Consider the following 16,694-nt stretch of genomic DNA (forward strand, 5'->3'; position numbering starts at 1 on the left):
AACTTCAAAGAAAGGTCTTCAAACATGGCAAATATGAAAAGGTTTGGCAGAGGACGGATTTTGAGCCAATTTCTGAAGGATCAAAGCAGCAGATTAAAGGCCATTGGTCGACCGAATACCCAAATGAGGAACGGTTCAAAACGCAGGTGATATGAACAGGAAGATATAAGCAATGGAGGTAAGTAAGAATGGGGCATTCCAAGTAGGTAGGGAACATATAATCAAAATGGGGCAAGTTAAGGTCATTTGCATTCACTGAGGAGGAGAGAGGAGTTGGAACATGGATCGTGATCCATGTTCCCAAAACCCTAAATCCAATAAAATTTGGGCAATGAGTTCCCCATAAGCCCAGGAACAAACTCTACTACTTGGAATTGCAAAACATGTTCCAACATGGATCGCAATCACGTACCTTGGTGACAAAAACAGGACATAAGTAGGCCACTGGCTGGAGGAGGCAAAGGGATAATTGACCATGCATGTTAGGCACAAAATGGATCCTAAAATCATTAAAAACAAGTGACTTTTAGTCTGCAAAGGGTCATTTTTTATCTAACCAAGTCTAAAATGATCCAACCTCCAAAAAGCACTATGAAATAGGGTTGGGAAGGGAACATGAAGCTAACTCACTAACCAGAGCAACATTTGGAACTTCAAGTGGCTTCATCCAAAAGCAGTACAAAGCATAAGGGAATAAGATAGTGTGTAAAACACAAGGAGCAAGAGAAGCAACACTAAAGGTCTAAATAGTGGTAAAACAAAGCAAAAAAATATCTAAAAGGCCATGAAAATTGCCTGCATCAATTTCTCACTTCAAATGAATCCTAAAAAATTATGATGAAACTTGGTGGGAAGTTGAGAAACACAGTGGTTCTCAGGCATAAATCATCAGGAGTCAATGAACCATCAAATATCAATCAAGGAAAGTACTCAAAATTGGATCCAAAAAATAGATATGGTCAAGACGGGACAAACATGACCATAAACTGGAAAGTTGACTAAACTCAAGAAAAGCAAGTCCAAACTTGGAAAAATTTCTCCAGTGTGCTAGGATGACCTATAGGAACATGTGTGCAAAAGGGTGCTCCAATACACTTCCAAACATGGATCGCGAACCATGTACCTTTTTCATCAAACACAGAAAAAATCACATCATTTGATTCTTAACATCATACCAAGTCTACCCATAAAGTATCAATCCATTTGGATCCCAAAATCTCAAGCAAAAAGCCAAATCTAAGTCTGAAGATATTGCCAAGATTTGGCCTAAGTTCTTAACGAGTGATCCAAACCTCAAAGTTTTTGGACCAAGGCATTATCTTGATGAGCCCTACCAGATGATATCATCAGATCTTCAAAATGTTTTCCAACATGGATCACGATGAGCCACATTTCATATGTGATCTCATGCCTTTGTGACTATAGTAATTCTAGATGCATGTTGAAAATTTGGTCAAATTTGGAGTAGTTTTATGGTTAAAGTTTGCGTTTTTCAGCTCCTAAATAGCTTTTTTGGTCATTTCCTAACCCTAAAATCAACTTGAAACGGGTCTCGGGATGCCCCTCAGAAAAGCTCAAAAAGAGTGGGATGTGGCACCTACGAGATCATTGATATGTCATCAAACAAGAAGACTCACATCACGGAACAGGAACTCAAAGCAATACCGGCCAACATTTTCATGGGAAAATTCCAAGCGGCAGATGGGGTGATAGTAAAGACCACCTTATTTCCAAAGGAATTGTGGACGATACACCAAAAATATGAAATACTAGCAAGGGCCAGATGTCTATAGTTGGAAAGCTTCTTGATATTACCGCCATGGGGAACAATTTTTCGGAGAGCCCATGAACTAATTAGCTCAATTCAATACAATGGAAAAGCTACTCTAACCGATAAAGATGGGGCCAAATAGAAAACATGCCATCACCAATTGAGGCAAAAATACCTTTCCGTACTCAAGAGTCATCTACTCAGGAGAAAAAGGAGTACACCCATGGACCTACTTGAACAAACAACATACAAAGTGATGCCACCAAATCAAACAGTTCAAGAATATGAGACAACAATTCCAAAGATCACCACAACTCCAATGGATCATGAAGTGCAACATAAACAAGCAAAGATAACAGCAGAACCAACTACGATTGAGGCTGGCACTTCCGATCAAGGTCAAAAAGATCAACAAAAGCCAAGGTCGCCTCATTCATAGGCTATGGTAGATGAAGGGACACAATTGATTGGGTATTTTGACATCGACGCACATTTGGACCAGATCAAGGTCCAATTTCAATTCCAAAGAGCACTAGATACAACCTGCAAAAATTAGAACTAGAAGACACCAAGAAGGAGACAACCAAAACGGCCAAATACAATGTAGAACTGCAAAACAGGATTGGGGAGTTATAAAAAGTTCAATTACAAATCCAGTTAGAACTACACAGAGAACAAGATAATGCTACTTATTACTACAAATAAGTTCAAGCATTCAATGAAACAAACACAACTCTGCAGGTAGAGCAGCAACGACTAGAGAAAGAGTTGACCAAAGAGAAGCATCAGAATGAAAAACTCAGAGAGTCATATGCAGCGGTGAGGAAGACTCTTACACAGCTATTATCCTTGTAAGAGATGCAAACCTCAAAAAATACGTCAACTAAACCAGCTTTGTTGACAAACAAAGTACATGATCTAAAGACTGCCCTCGCTCAAGGACAATACGACAGGCAAATCCTAACAGCAGGGCATAGAGCTTTACCAAAATCTAAAGATGAGGAGATTGAAGAGCTACAGAAACAACTTGCCAAAGTAAAGAAAGACTTGGTTGCTCAGAGCGCGATCTCAGAGCACGATGCAGCGAAAGCAAGCCCAATCAGCCCCTGTAGAAGTCACTCAAACAATAGGATAGGGACAGTTGACGCTGGAAACTCAACATGCAAATATGCCAAGTACAAGCACGGAAACAACAATGCATGAGTTTGAAGATCCAGCCAATACATCAATCTCTGACACTACCAAAGATGAAATTCAATGGTGGATATGAGAAGTAAGTGATCCTTCACACAAGGAGTATGTACAGTATGAACTCAAGGTGTTGGAGTCAGCTGCCCTTCTCATGATCACACCTAGCAAAGTGGTGAAGAATCTAGGGCATAAAATGATTGCGCTTTGATTCATGAGGCAAGAGGCTCTCTTGTGGAAAGAAAAATACTGCCTACCAGGTGATTACAGGGATGTTCCTGTAGCTACTATACATGTACAAATGATCATTGAGAATCAACCAACCTTGCAAAAGAAATGGTTTGAGTGGCGTCAAACATATAAAACCTATTACAAAAATGCTCCACATCATCTCCAAATTGACCCGACCTATTGTCCCATCAACAAAAGGCGATCCTAGGATAGCTTCTATTCTTGGAAAAGCAAGGGCCTAGTTGTTCTTAACTACCCAGTAATATTAAAGCAAGCCATGCAATAACCACTTCCCCTCAGAGAAGTATATGATTCACACACTCAAAGGAGTCATCAACACCATGAAGGACGTGCCAGATCTTACATGCCAAATGTTTGTAAAAGATTGCAAAAATGCTAATCACCTACATAACTGCGTTTAATGATATTGAAGTAGCAAAGCATCCCTAGGGCAGGTATTTGTGGAAGGAGCCAGAGGATTATGCTAGAATCTAGAAATAGAAGTTCCTAGCAGAAACATCATCATGGGATTTTATGCAAGAGTCAAGTTTTTGCCCTCACACTACATGCAAACCTTCGAGGAGGCATTCGTGACAGGATTTTTTGAAGTCGACTCCTCCATATTCAATCCCATTACCAAAGAGTTATCAGCTAGGCATATCGCACATTAGAGTATTCTCAAGAAGAACCCATTCAAAGAGTTGGAAACAAGGATAGAGATCAAAGCACGGACAAAGAAATTCAGGCGACTCATGGGGACGCTGGAAAAAACATTGATAAACTACTAAAGGCAATGGTCAATTGCAATTGCACAAGGACGTGCAATTAATAGGAAAAGGGGAATGTTCAGTGGATACAATGGAATGTCACCAAAAAACCTGGATACACGCCAAACTTCATTGTATTCAATCCTTTTTTCCAAAAGAAGGCTTGTAATTTTTCTATTAATGATTCTCGAAGTGTAATCTAGCATGTTATTCTCTATCACTCAAAACCTACAAGCTTTGTAAAGTGGCCAATGGTCGTGGGAAAGGGTCCCAAGTTTTTAAGTCAAAACCCTTAGTTTGAAACACACATTATCATTATCTTTGGGAATTATTGGACGTCGACTAAGAGCTATACTTTTGCAACAATTTGTAATCAACCTTTGTCCTTGTCTGGTAATCAGAATTCGATTCCGAATAGCACATTGTGTTCCTTGTCTCTTTCTCTTTAATCTAAGTGTAATCATTCTCAACTTTGTTGTGGTTTGCAACATCTTGTCTGTGACCTAAATATGCTGATTTGAGGGCTCAAATGGTTATTTTTTGATGTTTTGACCTTGGAAGAGTGTTTAGAAGCCTGAAGGGAATCTTTCCGTGTAGTTCGGTTTCAATTTTCTATACATTTTTTGGGATGGATCGTGATTTTTTTACCTTCCTAAATGACTGCAGAACTTGGTAGGATTATGCCCTTAGGTGTTGTAACACCCCTCCTTAAGTTTCGTTACATTCTGAATTCGTTTGGATGCCGAAAAGGCGTGATGACCTAGAGCGGTGATACTGGACATAAACTGATTTTCTGACTAGGAAGTGACTGATTTGCTATTGTAGATGCTTGAATAGTTCTTTAGGTTCACTAATTTGAGATTTACAATCTCATTGAATCTCCGTGCCCCATCCCGAGTCGCTTCCATGCGTATGTTAGTACCAAATAGCTATGCTACAGACGTCCGTCATGACAACCCGCTAACAGCAAGGCAAGATATTCCTCTGATTTAAAAAATCTCTTTGGATGAGGAATATAATCCCTCTAGCAGGAATGAGCTTTAAACAAGTTGCAAGGGGCTTTCTAGCTTTATCATCATAAAGGAGGATAAAAATGGCTCTTCTATGAGACCACTAAAGAAAATGAGTTCTTCTAAGTGATGGAATGCTAATAAGTAGCTAATAGCATTAGGGGCCTTGGATGTGAGGAACTAGCCCAATTATGATGCTAATGGATCTCGAGTCTTGTAGCAAGGCAAAGCATTGAAGAGGATCTTGATATTGAGCTCAATGAAGAAGAACCAACCATCTTAAGATGGCAAAAAAGGTACTCCATTGATGTGTCACTTGTGAAAATTGTAAGAAATATAGATGGTTCACTTCAAAGGGCTACAATGACATAGTTTGCATTATCCAAAGAGAGAAGACAATTGCTCAGGAACTTCATGATGTATGACTCTCTGCAACATGCCAAATGGGAAGAAGGATGCAATTGATAAGGCAACATATGTTTGGTAAGGCAAAAAAAAGAAAAATGTCCACAAACTGAGAGACAAAACTCTGTGACAACAAGTCATCAAGGCTTTTCATCTACATCCAAATATCCATGTCTATGTGTTTCCTTGGACAACACAAGTAGACTACGGGGAAGGTCATGATTTTCATTCCTTATAATTTTTGGGGAGACACAATGCCGACTCTCCACCATACTTTTGTATGGCACTTTTGTATGACGTGCACTATACATGGTCTATATTTTATGTCATTTCCTGATTGCCCGACAAAAAGTTTAACTACTCACATGGTTTTTTGTAGCTTGACACAACAATGTTCTATGCCTTGCACACTTGGATGAGACGCCTACTCAATGAATAGGTCAATAGTCCTATTTAGTTTTTGAATTTCTTTACACGACATTTTTTTTACTTACAAAAACATATCAACACTAAACTACATCAATACATCAATATTACACCCTATCAATGAATTTTTTTGAGTCTAGCAAAGCAATAGCAACTTTGCATACATACAGCAATGAAGATAATGTCAACAAGAAACCTAGTTGAATGACTAGTGGACCACAGTTATAGGTAGAGGATGCTCCACTTGGTGTAGTGGCTAGAAGACAATCGGATGACTTAGGTGCTCGATGTTTTTTTTATCACATGTGTTGACTATCCTAAGATGGCATGGCTGAAAACATACCATGAGTTTTTTTTTCAGTACACATGATTGAAACATGAAAGAAGAAGAGACCATGACAAAGAGGATATATATATATATATATATATGGAATTATAATCATGGGGATGGTGATTGAAGGACTCATGAAGAGCATGATGATTGTAGGGATAGATACAATGGATATGCTAGTAGTACTATGATATTGATGAATGCAAACAACCTATCCAGACAAATCAAGATGATAGAAACCCTATCTCTTCAAAAGAGCATCAACCACACGACCTTGCACTATTCAATGTTTACCAAGGTAAGTTTTGCATGTCTTTAATCATGGCTACGCCATGTAGCTTGCATGATTTTGTGATTGAAAGGAAGGGACTATGCATGTCTTGCAAATTGTGATTCATATAGTTGCTTATGCAAAATATTTTGTGATGAGAGATCAAGAGGTATGGCTCAACAGTGTTCCATGATTGGGAATACAATTAGGCTTTTTATGTAATTTGGTCAAGCCCGAGTGCTGATTGATACCTGTCACTTTCCTAGTAGCTTTATGTTCTTTCAATAGTATACATTTGTTGGTGGTTGAGATTTAAAGAAGTGCAATCAATAAGGCGATTCATGGCTACATGATTCTTCATTGGGTTCCATAGGGTTTTTGTGCCTCTGGAAGCACAAACTGAGAGCATTGCATGTAAAGCCTTAGCGACTTTGTGTACATACATTGATGCGGTCAACATAAGCAAGTAACCTAGTCAATGCATGACCAATGGGCCATGACCATACATAGAGGTTGCTCCACTTTTTTTCTAGTTACATGATTGGGGTATGAAAGATGAAGAGACCATGAAATAGAGGATGAACATAGAAGGGATTGTAATCATGGGGATGGTGATTAAAGGACTCACAAAAAGGATGTGATTACAAGGATAGAAACAATGTTGGTAGGACAACAATATTGATGAATGCAACATAGAAGGAGTGATCAAGATGATAGAAATCCTAGCTCTTCAAAAGAGCATCAACCACCCGAACTTGGAGATATTTAATGTTTACCACCTGGGGTTTCACGTGTCATGAATCATGGCTCCTTTGTGGAGGTTGCAAGATTTTGTGATAGGAAGGAAGGGATTGTGTAGGTGTTGTAAATTGCCACATATATAAATGTTGATGCAAAATATGTTGTGAAGATAGATCAAGAGGTACATGTTAAGGTTGTTTTCATGACTAGGAATACAATTAGCCTTTCCATGAGGGATGTGGGTCAAAAGACAAGGCAAGATCTTCTAGCGTCAAAAAAACACTCTTTGGATAAGGAATATTATCCCTTTAATAGGCTTCAATAGGTCACAAAGGGATTTCTAGGATTATCATCATAAAGACCTCACAAAGGAGGATGAAAATGGCTCTTCTAGGTGACCACTTGTGCGCGTATGTCGCACGTGTCAATGCAAGGAACTTGCCGATACACCGTGTGCGAGCCACAAATGGCTCCAAGCACACAACAAGCCTAAACTAGTAAGCTCAAAGAAGGCGATGGTGTGTCACTCACCGCTCTACGCTTGCTTCGTGGAGGATTCCTCGCCGCGAAGAAGAAGGAGCCGCCGCTTCGTCACGCTCAACCGCTTCGCCGCCGCCGTGCCTTCGTAATGCTCGATCGCCCACACTCTCTCTCTCTCTCTCTCCCTCTCTCTCTCTCTTTCTCTCTCTCTCTCTCTCTCTCTCTCTCTCTCTCTCTCTCTCTCACACACACACACACACAAGGAGGTGAAGAAGAAGAAGATGGAGATGGAGATGGAGATGGAGCAAGAGCACTCTTCTATTGCACAAATGAGAGAATGAGTGAATTTTAGGTTTAGTTGACTTTTGTATGAGCTCGCCCCATTCACACTTGGGCGCCCATGCTTAGCCAACTAATCCCTTGAATGTTCCAGTTAGAGTGCGCCTCTCATCGGCAATCACTCTTACCCTTTTCCTATTGGACCGACAAGCCCGGTACCTAACTCTACCAAATAAATAATACAATGTCCGCCGTAGGTTACAATGTCGGTCGTAGGTGATAGGGTGTCCGTGAGCCGTGAGGGTTAACATGCCCCCCTTCCTGATGTAGATTCCGTCCTTGGAAGCTATTGAGTTGAATCTCGTTCATCGAGGTGGAAGAGCATTTGAGATGAATGTCCTTAGCCTTCTTCAGTCACTGCAAAATCAAACAACATTGGCACAATAATTGCATTCTCATAAGAAATTAAAAAGCATATGCAGTTGTAGGCAGACAATTTGATTGGTAACAGAATTTTAAACCTTTTGTCAGCAATAAACATTAAATTGCAATGTAATCAAATGCATAAACAGATGTAAAGGTAAAAAATTAAACAAGTCTGGGGTCGCTAATTTAACGGTCGAAAGGCACTAGAGATCGATTATTAATACCATGGGTAAGATTCTTAATTTTCGCTGGTCAATTAAGTTGTTTAATCGCGAGAGCGAAGTATTTCACGTTCGAGGGCTGACTAGAGGCTATACCTAGAAGACCTTGTAGTTAAGCTACGATAAAAGGAATTTCTCATGAAATCATCGCCTGACTAATTACCTTTTCTTTGACCCCCCAAAGTCTTTTCATAGTGATTCAATTTTGATGTGTGTGCTTATTTTGTATGCCTTGGGTTTTTTTCTTTTCAAGGAAAAGCGCCCACACTGGGAACCTCTAGGGCTCTAGTACCATAGGCGATACATGTGAGTGAAGTACCCAATCAAGCTGAGATTGCTCTTCCAGCTTAAGATTTTACAATGTGGCACTTTGATTTTTTGTTTGTTCATTTTCAGCATTTTAATTTTGTAACTTTGGGGGGTTATATAACACTGATACACCTCCCCAGGCTCATCACACTAGTAAACTCCCTTTATAATACTTAAGCTAAAGGTCAATAGGGTCAAGCCCACTAGAAAGCCCTAATACATTTCACACAATGCTGCCTAAATCGAATTAAGAACCTAAGTAACCATTGATTATTAGGAAGGCTTTTCCCATGGTATTCAGAGAAGATCTCTAACACCTAATTTGGTCAAACTAGCTTAGTCGGACTGCTTAATTTTTAAATCTAGACAAGTGATTATGACAAAAGAAATTACATTAAATTAAATGTTTGATACTAAGCAAATGCGATGAATATTATGCTACCAATCACAATCAAAGCACACAAACATGGATGCAAAAAGATAAGGGACAATGCGAATGGACAAGAAACACCTGTTTGTGTTGATGGTCGCGCTTGATTTGAAGTGTGAACGAGAGAAAGATCCCATGAAGGTCCAAATTCTAACCACAGCAACACGTTCCTGTACACACTAGAAAACACAAAGAATACCTCTAGGAGGCACATCAGTGGGAAAAAAGAACTTTGGTAATCACTCAACTCTAAAACAAAAACACTCCTATCGTATTAATCTTACCTACCCTCCATTATTTGAGTGATGAGGATCAAAGGTGTTTTATGGCATAGGTTTCTGTTTCAGTGTACCAGATGCGAATGTGTAGGTCTGAGTCAATGTTTTGACTTTAATTGTGCATACTCATTTGATAATTGCTCTTGCTCTTTATTTATTTATTTTGTTTTTATGAGTATAAGGCTATATATATACATTCCCTAAGATTGGAGATTGAGAGGTCAAGGAGGAAGGTTGAGAGGGAAGCAAGTGAATGATGACTGTCAGCAAACACTCCCCCCTTCCTTGGGTAGATCATACCGTTTGAAATGTGCTCGTCACCCTTTGAAACCAATTGTTCCAGTCGATAATAGGTGAGGATTTTTGCCAGTAGTTTTCTATTACCTTAGGTGTCTCGTCAAGTTGCAAGGGTGGTAAGGTAGTCTCCCAGGATCGGACTTGAAGTGGTTCATTAGGTGATTTTTGAACAGTGGGAGGTGTGGATTTCTTTGTAGCTTCATGGGGGTACACTATTGTAGGTGGAGGTTGTGGAGAACCTTTTACCTCTATGGATGCATTACATGAGGAGCTAGAAGCTTCATGGGACTCCCCCCTTCCTGAGCTAGGTGGAACAAATCGTTCTTTCTTTGGTACCCAAACTAGCTCTGGAGTGAGTGTGTAGCATTCTGTGATTTTCTTCTTCCCGCGATCGTTGATTCGTTTTGGAGCTACGGGATTGGGCTCACATGGGTCAGGTGACAGGTAAGAACACAATCTACGTTTTGGCACCCAAATTTGATCATTTCCTTGATAGTAGCCTTGGGCTTCCAATAGTTGTTTAGGAATCCAACGCCACGTTTTCTTACTTTTCTTGGAGCGAGTGGTACGTTTCTTACAAGGCTTTTGTTTTTTAGTACTAGCCATGGTCGCTAAAGAAGCTTTAGGGACCCACTTGTATGTTTTCTTCGTTATATTAGGATGAGTCTTGTCAGAAGCTATATGCATTGCTTGTAGCATATTTAAAGGTACATGCATTTCATCCCCCTCAGGTGTTACCCAGGTCGTCCCCCTATTTCCCCAAGTGTCTATGGTTGCTGCTAGGTGGACCCAATCCACATTGTCCGACTCAGTCATCCCAGGTAGTACATCCATATAAGGAGAATCTTCCCCAACATCAGTGTCCGTTTTACACGTGTAACAATACTGCAATGGGGCCGAGTGAAGTGTGGTGTCAGATCTATGATCAATTATAAACCTGTTTCCTAGAGGATGTGCTCGACCCGTCACAAGATCCACTCGAATGACAGAATCTTGGAACTGCAAGTAGACATGGTTTTTAGACCAGTCATGCACCATTTTTTCTTCCCTCATGAAAGGACGTCCTAAGATCATCTAAGATGCCATAGTGTGCTTGGAGAAATCCATAACAATGAAGGTAACCCTTATTTTATGTCCAAACACCTTGATCTTGAGATCTTCTAGCATCCCAATAGGTTTAACAATAGACCCATTGGCCATCTTCACTACTATGGTTGTGGTCGCAAGGTGAGGTCTTCCCATAGTTTCCCAGCAATTTTTAGTCACAATGCTAACCCTAGTGCCACCATCAAGGATTCCCTTCACAGTTAATCCCTTAGTAGTGATTGGTGTGGTCGCATTGGATTCATCACCCTCAAAGTATTGTCCCAACTTGTTAACAGGTATTTCTATAACAAGGTTCTCATCTAGGTTGGGTTGTGGATCTAAGTGTTCCTCCTCTATTGGCATCTCCCCAACTCCATCCATCTGTGCAAATTGTGGTAGCCCAAACTTCAGTTCTCCATTGAGGAAGGCTTGAAGAGCTGAGACTAGCTCGGGGTCTTTATATAGTTTGGACATGATGGTGGTTCTAACTTCTAAAGACATGAAATCCATCAATTTGGCAATGTTTAACGGCACCTTTTGGCCTTGAGTCCCTTGACGTGGGGAAGATGGGATCTCCATTTCCTCGATAGGATCAGGTAGTCCCTCTGTAAACATTATTTCCATCAAGAAGTGAGTACGTCCACTTTCCCATGACTTTAAGTCACTTTCTTCTTGGATGACACTAGGTATATTATGTCCAAGGGTCTATGGACTTGGTGAGGTTGTTGTTGCGTAGGGAACACGGTGTCTGTAATTTGGATCTTCCTAGGTGCTGGTTCTAGATCCCTTTGGGTATCTTCTATCAAACTCCTTAATTGCTTGACTCGCTCAATCTCCTCTGTAGGGTTTGGGTAAGTTCCTATCTTCTTTTTGGATCCTGGCCATTGTGGCTCATGAAGATCTTCCTTGTTGGTTTCTATGTTAGTGGTCGTTTTGGTCTCCATGGTTTCACCTGAATCAGAATCTTCTTCAGCGTCATTCATATATACGGGGTCGTCACCAGTCCCTATGTTGGTCTTTGTACTAGGGTCTGACTTCACTACTTTTTGCGATCTCTTTCTTCGTGTTTTCTTCTTTTTCTGAGATTGGGCAATTGATTCCGTGTCTCTTTCCTCAAGAATATAATTTTGTTTTTGGAGCATCGATCGTGTGAGTACGTTTACTGGTACCACGAGTGTACTTGGTGATGGCTCCTCGGTAACTTCAATCAAGTTTAATGGCGTGATCTTCGGTGCATTTGGATTATTTGGACATTGGGCAATCAAATGATCTATGCCACATCGATTACACATGAGGATCGGTATTGTAAACGTGCTCGCTTGATTGGTTTGCATTAGTGTGGCGTTCTTTTGTAGCCTAATAGGACACTCGGCTACACGATGTGGACCTCCACACTCATAGCATTGAAGAGGTGGTCTCTTAGCGGTGTAATTGATATTTTGGCCTCTTGTCGCAAGAGCAGCTACTTGATATACAGGTTTGACTTGTCCCCAATAGTCCTCCATGTAGTATTGTGGACTTTCTTCAAGCACATCCATCGCATAGGAGATATTAGGATCTATATCTTCCTCATAGCCTTCCAAACAAGAAATAGATGACTCACAACCCACTTGATTCACAGAAGTGATTCTCGGATGTGGTGGTTGCGGTTCTAGCACTCGAGGTGGTAAGGGTGTTGTTTGAACAACATTTTGGGCCCTAGGGACCATGTGTTGTGATTTTTGTTCAAGAGGTGGGGCCGGCATCAATGCAGGCACTCGAGGTGTGTCTGTCCATGCTAAGGTTGGTCTATTGGCCATCGTGCGCTTAAATACTATGCAATCCTTAGCTTGATGACCATACCTCCCACATGCATTGCAGTTCCCATTGAATTTTACTCTAAAAGTAGGGCATTCACTGGTACTATGCGTTCCATAGCATACTGAGCACCATTGCTGCTCCCTTGTTGGATACATATGATTGTTTTGCGGAGCACGATTGTCTCTAAGACTCTCTTGAATAGCCTTGGTGAGATCTGCTAAAGTCATCTCAGATATCTTTGGCTCCTTAGCAATAGGCTTTAGGGTCCTTGGCTGATGCCCTGATGCTTGCGAGCTAATAGATTTAGGCTCAGCAGACACTCTTTCTCCTTGAATCATTAAATTATCCTCCAATTGGATCGCATTGGTGGTGACTGCTTCCCAAGTGGTGATACCTCTAATGACTAGGCCATTGTAGATATCCTCATGTCGTAATCCCCTAATGAATCTATCAAGCAATTGGTTATTGTTGAAGCGCTCATTTGGATTACAACAAGAATTCAAATGCTTCAAGTGACTTATAAAGTCTCTCACCGACTCTCCTTCCTCTCGTTGGGCTTTCTGGAGCTGAGAGGCTACACCCCAAAGCACTCCCTCTTGTATGTATTCCTTTAAGAACAGACTCCTAAGAGTAGGGTAAATCGTTTTTTCTTCCACCCTTAGGGTTCTATACCAATCCCCAGCCTTTCCACTTAAGGTTAGGCTTAAAGAATTGCTCTTATGTAGGTCATTGTGTTCTCCTAGAGAATCGCATATTTGTTCAAACACTTCAATATGCTTTCTCACATCCCCGTCTCCACTAAATTTTTGTGTGAGCTTGGCTATTTGTACTGCCTTACTTCTAGGCTCTCTATCAGGCGTGTTACGCATATTCTCAGCAATAGATCGACCAATAGCTTGAGCAAATGTTGCTAAGTCACCTAAGTGAGCAGGCACCGTGGGTGAAGGTGCTCCAGAGACTACATGTGGAGTAGGTATTGGCATTGGGCTTGGCGCATAGGAAGCCCTTGGGTTCCACGTTGGGTACGATGTTGTGCCATGTGGTGGTCCAAAGTTCATATGAGTGGCCCTAGGCATAGCAGACGTCGGATGTGACATGCTAATGCTAGCCGATATAGTACCATGGAAATAAGAACTTGTGTATTGTGGTTGTGGAGCATAGGTAGTTGAAACAATGGGAGGGGTAGGGACTACATGAGTGTGAGCCATAGGTGCATACGATTGGTACACACTTGTAGGTACTGTTGCAGGCATTGAGCTACCATGTAGCGGTGCTTTACTAACAAACGAGGTCCATGGCGTGTTTCTTGGCATGCCCATCATTGGGGTAGGCATGGTATCTGTGGTGTCATCCAGGGAAAGATGAGCTAGACTTGGAAAAGTAAAGCTATCATTTGTGGGCTCACATTGCATTGAGACCCCTGGCGAAACAACATATGGGGGATCAATGGGACTCACTGGGGGAGTCTCCATTTGTGATAGAGTGGGTTGTTTCCCTTTGCCCGTGTCTAAAAATCACATAGGACCCGTCGAAGGTATGTTTATTCCTCGATTTTGCCTCTCAGACTGGATAATCCTATGGATGACATTGCAGATCATGTGTTGTTGTTCCTCTAGACTAGTGACACTAGATGTGGATTGTACAACTTCTAACCAACCCACATGGTATGTGTAGCCCATGTATAGGTCGGCCAAAGTCTCCGTGTGTAGGTCATATTCCCAATTTTCATTGAGAAATACCCCGTCCAAACTTGGTGTACTAGAGGGTTGCCGTGAGGTGGATGCAATGTTGCTTCCCGTGTTTTGACTTTTAGTCACCGCTACCTTAGAGACGACTTTGGAAGGCGGTAGCTCGGTAGGGCCCTCATTAAATGAGGTAGGTAGAATGTCCATGTGGACACTCTGAGGGAGTGTGGGGTCTACAGGAGATGTGAATGGTGATTCTACTTCCCCACCCCCTTCGTTTACTTCACTAGCCGTATGTTCAGAGCGCGTAGCTCTACTAAAAGTTTCCATCAAACAGCTAAAAACACTAGTTCCAGGTTGTTGGGCCCAGCTAGGCACGGTTTCATTTGTTCCCCCGGGGCTTTGTGTAAGATGCTCTTCCATAATATCGTAGTCAGAGGAAGAGTCGCTAGCCGCTATATTTGGGTCTTGGGTTGCACTACCTTGGGTCCCCGCCGAGGGCGTAGACCCTAGCGTGGAAGGATAGTGAGTACCCCCGTAAATCGAAGCACTAGCTAGTTGTTCGGACTCTAGCACACGACCAAAGCGTAGATACATGTGCTTTGGGTGCCCTACAAGTGTCGACGGATAACCTCGAAGGTTAATCGCTTACCTTTTTTAAGCGTCCGTTTTCACTCATGTTTTTTACGTTTTTAATGTTTTTGTAATGTTTGATTTTTTTGATTAAAGTGTGTGATAGCTCGAAATGAGCGTATCACTTAAAGGGTCGCTGTGTGCTTTACAACACAATATTCGGGCATCTGACGTTCCGTTGGTCCTCAAAAATCAATTTTTAGCTACGTGTGAAACTAAAATTCGTTTTTTTTTTAACGACGACTGAGGCCTAGGCCTGAGCGTGAGCTTGGGCTTGGGTCTGGGCTTGGGTCTAGGAGATATTCCCGATCCCGGTACTACCTTTAATTTTTTTTATTTTTATTTTTTTTTTAAAGGATAAGGCCGCCGCAGCCTACGCGAGAGCACACACACACTCTCTCTACCTACTTCTAACTAATACACCTACTCTTACACACTAACACACTCTATTAACTCTCATTAATCTACTTCCTACTTACTGTACACAGAAAACTAACTACCATAATACACAGAGAATAAACACAGAACCTTTGAAATCTCTATTAACAAAGAAAACTAACTACCTTAATACACAGAGAATAAACACAGAACCTTTGAAAACTCCATTAATAAAAAAAACCACACAGTATAACACCAAATCCCTCTTCTCAGCACACACACACTCCTTCCTTACCTTTCCTACAATAGAAATTGCACCACGGAGAAGCACAGAGTGCTACTCGAGCTTCATGTATGGCACTCCCCGGCAACGGCGCCAAAAATGTGCGCGTATGTCGCACGTGTCAATGCAAGGAACTTGCCGATACACCGTGTGCGAGCCACAAATGGCTCCAAGCACACAACAAGCCTAAACTAGTAAGCTCAAAGAAGACGATGGTGTGCCACTCACCGCTCTACGCTTGCTTCGTGGAGGATTCCTCGCCGCGAAGAAGAAGGAGCCGCCGCTTCGCCACGCTCAACCGCTTCGCCGCCGCCGTGCCTTCGTAATGCTCGATCGCCCACTCTCTCTCTCTCTCTCTCTCTCTCTCTCTCTCTCTCTCTCTCACACACACACACACACACACACACACAAGGAGGTGAAGAAGAAGAAGATGGAGATGGAGATGGAGCAAGAGCACTCTTCTATTGCACAAATGAGAGAATGAGTGAATTTTAGGTTTAGTTGACTTTTATATGAGCTCGCCCCATTCACACTTGGGCGCCCATGCTTAGCCAACTAATCCCTTGAATGTTCCAGTTAGAGTGCGCCTCTCATCGGCGATCACTCTTACCCTTTTCCTATTGGACCGACAAGCCCGGTACTTGACTTTACCAAATAAATAATACAATGTCCGCCGTAGGTTACAACGTCCGTCATAGGTGATAGGGTGTCCGTGAGCCGTGAGGGTTAACACCACTAAAGAGGATGAGTTCACCTGAGAGATGGAATGCTAAGTAGATAATAGTGTCATGAGCTTGGACTTCCCAATTATGATGCCCATCCTAGACTCTTGTCTCAAGAAAAAGGCATTGAAGAGGAGGTTGAAGTTGAGCTCAATGAGGATGATTCAGCCTACTTAAGATGCGAAACAAGATACTTCATTCATGTGTCATGTGTGAAAAAAATAAAAAACCCACATTGTTGAAAAG

Source organism: Adiantum capillus-veneris, chromosome 9, assembly GCF_014529385.1.
Source record: "Adiantum capillus-veneris isolate H3 chromosome 9, ASM1452938v2, whole genome shotgun sequence".
NCBI classification, from domain to species: Eukaryota; Viridiplantae; Streptophyta; class Polypodiopsida; order Polypodiales; family Pteridaceae; genus Adiantum; species Adiantum capillus-veneris.